The sequence below is a fragment of the Harmonia axyridis genome, chromosome 3 (genome assembly GCF_914767665.1).
Source record: "Harmonia axyridis chromosome 3, icHarAxyr1.1, whole genome shotgun sequence".
Lineage (NCBI taxonomy): Eukaryota > Metazoa > Arthropoda > Insecta > Coleoptera > Coccinellidae > Harmonia > Harmonia axyridis.
The window spans coordinates 44,253,931-44,260,130 of record NC_059503.1 but is presented as its reverse complement, the minus strand read 5'-3'; positions in this window follow the sequence as shown (position 1 = coordinate 44,260,130).

Here is a 6,200-nt window from a genome sequence, read left to right as displayed (position 1 = left end):
CAACAGAAGTCATCCGTCCAATTGTGGTTACAGCAGCAATTGACCTCAGCACGTGGGAGATTATAGCTACCCGCGTGTCATCCGAGTCCAAGAAAATCAAGAATAAGGAATAGCTAACTAGGATAATTGTTCATTATACAGAAAGAAGGGAATAAGAACAGTCCCTTATACCAATGTGGTTTCCATAGACACGTGTGTCAAGCTTTCGTCCCTCAGCATTTTGATGAAACGTGTTAAAATCGGAAACATTGAAGGAAATAACAAACAAATGAAATCAACAACAGAAGTCAGCCGTCCAATTGTGGTTACAGCAGCAATTGACCTTACCAATTGGGAGATTATAGCTACCCGCGTGTCATCCGAGTCCAAGAAAATCAACAATGTGGAATGGCTTACTTGGATAATTGTTCATTATACAGAAAGAAGGGAATAAGAACAGTCCCTTATACCAATGTGGTTTCCATAGACACGTGTGTCAAGCTTTCGTCCCTCAGCATTACGATGAAACGTGTTTGAATGGGAAACATTGAAGGAAATAACAAACAAATGAAATCAACAACAGAAGTCAGCCGTCCAATTGTGGTTACAGCAGCAATTGACCTTACCACGTGGGAGATTATAGCTACCTGCGTGACATCCGAGTCCAAGAAAATCGACAATGTGGAATGGCTTACTTGGATAATTGTTCATTAAACAAAAAGAAGGGAATGAGAACAGTCCCTCATACCAAAGTGGTTTCCTTAGACACGTGTGTCAAGCTTTCGCCCCTGTGCAATACGATGAAAAGTGTTAGAATGAGAAACATAGAAGGAAATAACAAACAAATGAAATCAACAACAGAAGTCAGTCGTGCATTTGTGTTTACAGCAGCAATTGATCTTACCACGTGGGAGATTATAGCTACTTGCGTGATATCCGAGTCCAAGAAAATCGACAATGTGGAAGGGAATAAGAACAGTCCCTCATACCAAAGTGGTTTCCTTAGACACGTGTGTCAAGTTTTCGTCCCTGTGCAATACGATGAAAAGTGTTAGAATGAGAAACATCGAAGGAAATAACAAACAAATGAAATCAAAAACAGAAGTCAGTCGTGCATTTGTGGTTACAGCAGCAATTGATCTTACCACGTGGGAGATTATAGCTACCTGCGTGACATCCGAGTCCAAGAAAATCGACAATGCGGAATGGCTTACTTGGATAATTGTTCATTAAACAAAAAGAAGGGAATAAGAACAGTCCCTCATACCAAAGTGGTTTCCTTAGACACGTGTGTCAAGCTTTCGCCCCTGTGCAATACGATTAAAAGTGTTAGAATGAGAAACATCGAAGGAAATAACAAACAAATGAAATCAACAACAGAAGTCAGACGTTCAATTGTTGTTAGAGCAGCAATTGATTCTACCACGTGGGAGATTATAGCTACCTGCGTGACATCCGAGTCCAAGAAAATCAACAATGTGGAATGGCTTACTTGGATAATTGTTCATTATACAGAAAGAAGGGAATAAGAACAGTCCCTTATACCAATGTGGTTTCCATAGACACGTTTGTCAAGCTTTCGTCCCTCAGCATTACGATGAAACGTGTTAGAATGGGAAACATTGAAGGAAATAACAAACAAATGAAATCAACAACAGAAGTCAGCCGTCCAATTGTGGTTACAGCAGCAATTGACCTCACCACGTTGGAGATTATAGCTACCCGCGTGTCATCCGAGTCCAAGAAAATCAAGAATGTGGAATGGCTTACTTGGATAATTGTTCATTATACAGAAAGAAGGGAATAAGAACAGTCCCTTATACCAATGTGGTTTCCATAGACACGTTTGTCAAGCTTTCGTCCCTCAGCATTACGATGAAACGTGTGAGAATGGGAAACATTGAAGGAAATAACAAACAAATGAAATCAACAACAGAAGTCAGCCGTCCAATTGTGGTTACAGCAGCAATTGACCTCACCACGTTGGAGATTATAGCTACCCGCGTGTCATCCGAGTCCAAGAAAATCAAGAATGTGGAATGGCTTACTTGGATAATTGTTCATTATACAGAAAGAAGGGAATAAGAACAGTCCCTTATACCAATGTGGTTTCCATAGACACGTTTGTCAAGCTTTCGTCCCTCAGCATTACGATGAAACGTGTTAGAATGGGAAACATTGAAGGAAATAACAAACAAATGAAAACAACAACAGAAGTCATCCATCCAATTGTGGTTACAGCAGCAATTGACCTCACCACGTTGGAGATTATAGCTACCCGCGTGTCATCCGAGTCCAAGAAAATCAAGAATGTGGAATGGCTTACTTGGATAATTGTTCATTATACAGAAAGAAGGGAATAAGAACAGTCCCTTATACCAATGTGGTTTCCATAGACACGTGTGTCAAGCTTTCGTCCCTCAGCATTACGATGAAACGTGTTAGAATGGGAAACATTGAAGGAAATAACAAACAAATGAAATCAACAACAGAAGTCAGCCGTCCAATTGTGGTTACAGCAGCAATTGACCTTACCACGTGGGAGATTATAGCTACCTGCGTGACATCCGAGTCCAAGAAAATCGACAATGTGGAATGGCTTACTTGGATAATTGTTCATTAAACAAAAAGAAGGGAATAAGAACAGTCCCTCATACCAAAGTGGTTTCCTTAGACACGTGTGTCAAGCTTTCGCCCCTGTGCAATACGATGAAAAGTGTTAGAATGAGAAACATAGAAGGAAATAACAAACAAATGAAATCAACAACAGAAGTCAGTCGTGCATTTGTGGTTACAGCAGCAATTGATCTTACCACGTGGGAGATTATAGCTACTTGCGTGACATCCGAGTCCAAGAAAATCGACAATGTGGAAGGGAATAAGAACAGTCCCTCATACCAAAGTGGTTTCCTTAGACACGTGTGTCAAGTTTTCGTCCCTGTGCAATACGATGAAAAGTGTTAGAATGAGAAACATCGAAGGAAATAACAAACAAATGAAATCAACAACAGAAGTCAGTCGTGCATTTGTGGTTACAGCAGCAATTGATCTTACCACGTGGGAGATTATAGCTACCTGCGTGACATCCGAGTCCAAGAAAATCGACAATGCGGAATGGCTTACTTGGATAATTGTTCATTAAACAAAAAGAAGGGAATAAGAACAGTCCCTCATACCAAAGTGGTTTCCTTAGACACGTGTGTCAAGCTTTCGCCCCTGTGCAATACGATTAAAAGTGTTAGAATGAGAAACATCGAAGGAAATAACAAACAAATGAAATCAACAACAGAAGTCAGACGTTCAATTGTTGTTAGAGCAGCAATTGATTCTACCACGTGGGAGATTATAGCTACCTGCGTGACATCCGAGTCCAAGAAAATCAACAATGTGGAATGGCTTACTTGGATAATTGTTCATTATACAGAAAGAAGGGAATAAGAACAGTCCCTTATACCAATGTGGTTTCCATAGACACGTTTGTCAAGCTTTCGTCCCTCAGCATTACGATGAAACGTGTTAGAATGGGAAACATTGAAGGAAATAACAAACAAATGAAATCAACAACAGAAGTCAGCCGTCCAATTGTGGTTACAGCAGCAATTGACCTCACCACGTTGGAGATTATAGCTACCCGCGTGTCATCCGAGTCCAAGAAAATCAACAATGTGGAATGGCTTACTTGGATAATTGTTCATTGAACAGAAAGAAGGGAATAAGAACAGTCCCTTATACCAATGTGGTTTCCATAGACACGTTTGTCAAGCTTTCGTCCCTCAGCATTACGATGAAACGTGTTAGAATGGGAAACATTGAAGGAAATAACAAACAAATGAAAACAACAACAGAAGTCATCCATCCAATTGTGGTTACAGCAGCAATTGACCTCACCACGTTGGAGATTATAGCTACCCGCGTGTCATCCGAGTCCAAGAAAATCAAGAATGTGGAATGGCTTACTTGGATAATTGTTCATTATACAGAAAGAAGGGAATAAGAACAGTCCCTTATACCAATGTGGTTTCCATAGACACGTGTGTCAAGCTTTCGTCCCTCAGCATTACGATGAAACGTGTTAGAATGGGAAACATTGAAGGAAATAACAAACAAATGAAATCAACAACAGAAGTCAGCCGTCCAATTGTGGTTACAGCAGCAATTGACCTTACCACGTGGGAGATTATAGCTACCTGCGTGACATCCGAGTCCAAGAAAATCGACAATGTGGAATGGCTTACTTGGATAATTGTTCATTAAACAAAAAGAAGGGAATAAGAACAGTCCCTCATACCAAAGTGGTTTCCTTAGACACGTGTGTCAATCTTTCGCCCCTGTGCAATACGATGAAAAGTGTTAGAATGAGAAACATAGAAGGAAATAACAAACAAATGAAATCAACAACAGAAGTCAGTCGTGCATTTGTGGTTACAGCAGCAATTGATCTTACCACGTGGGAGATTATAGCTACTTGCGTGACATCTGAGTCCAAGAAAATCGACAATGTGGAAGGGAATAAGAACAGTCCCTCATACCAAAGTGGTTTCCTTAGACACGTGTGTCAAGTTTTCGTCCCTGTGCAATACGATGAAAAGTGTTAGAATGAGAAACATCGAAGGAAATAACAAACAAATGAAATCAACAACAGAAGTCAGACGTTCAATTGTTGTTAGAGCAGCAATTGATTCTACCACGTGGGAGATTATAGCTACCTGCGTGACATCCGAGTCCAAGAAAATCAACAATGTGGAATGGCTTACTTGGATAATTGTTCATTATACAGAAAGAAGGGAATAAGAACAGTCCCTTATACCAATGTGGTTTCCATAGACACGTTTGTCAAGCTTTCGTCCCTCAGCATTACGATGAAACGTGTTAGAATGGGAAACATTGAAGGAAATAACAAACAAATGAAAACAACAACAGAAGTCATCCGTCCAATTGTGGTTACAGCAGCAATTGACCTCACCACGTGGGAGATTATAGCTACCTGCGTGACATCCGAGTCCAAGAAAATCAACAATGTGGAATGGCCTACTTGGATAATTGTTGATTAAACAAAAAAAAAGGTTATAAGAACAGTCCCTCATACCAAAGTGATTTCCTTAGACACGTGTGTCAAGCTTTCGTCCCTGTGCAATACGATGAAAAGTGTTAGAATGAGAAACATTGAAGGAAATTACAAACAAATGAAATCAACAACAGAAGTCAGTCCTGCATTTGTGGTTACAGCAGCAATTTACCTTACCACGTGGAAGATTAAAGCTACCTGCGTGACATCCGAGTCCAGGAAAATCAACAATGTGGAATGGCCTACTTGGATAATTGTTGATTAAACAAAAAAAAGGGAATAAGAACAGTCCCTTATACCAAAGTGGTTTCCTCAGACACGTGTGTCAAGCTTTCGTCCCTGTGCAATACGATGAAAAGTGTAAGAATGAGAAACATTGAAGAAAATAACAAACGAATGAAATCAACAACAGAAGTCAGTCGTGCATTTGTGGTTACAGCAGCAATTGACCTTACAGCGTGGGAGATTATAGCTACCTGCGTGACATCCTAGTCCAAGAAAATCAAGAATGTGGAATGGCTTACTTGGATAATTGTTCATCAAAAAGAAAAAAGGGAATAAGAACAGTCCCTCATACCAAAGTGGTTTCCTTAGACACGTGTGTCAAGCTTTCGTCCCTGTGCAATACGATGAAAAGTGTTAGAATGAGAAACATAGAAGGAAATAACTAACGAATGAAATCAACATTAGAAGTCAGTCGTTCATTTGTGGTTACAGCAGCAATTGACCTTACCACGTGGGAGATTATAGCTACCTGCGTGACATCCGAGTCCAAGAAAATCAACAATGTGGAATGGCCTACTTGGATAATTGTTGATAAAACGAAAAAAGGAGAATAAGAACAGTCCCTTATACAAAAGTGGTTTCCTTAGACACGTGTGTCAAGCTTTCGTCCCTGTGCAATACGATGAAAAGTGTTAGAATGAGAAACATAGAAGGAAATAACAAACAAATGAAATCAACAACAGAAGTCAGTCGTGCATTTGTGGTTTCAGCAGCAATTGACCTTACCACGTGGGAGATTATAGCTACCTGCGTGACATCCGAGTCCAAGAAAATCAACAATGTGGAATGGCTTACTTGGATAGTTGATCATTATACAGAAAGAATGAAGTAAGAACAGTCCCTTATACCAATGTGGTTTCCATAGACACGT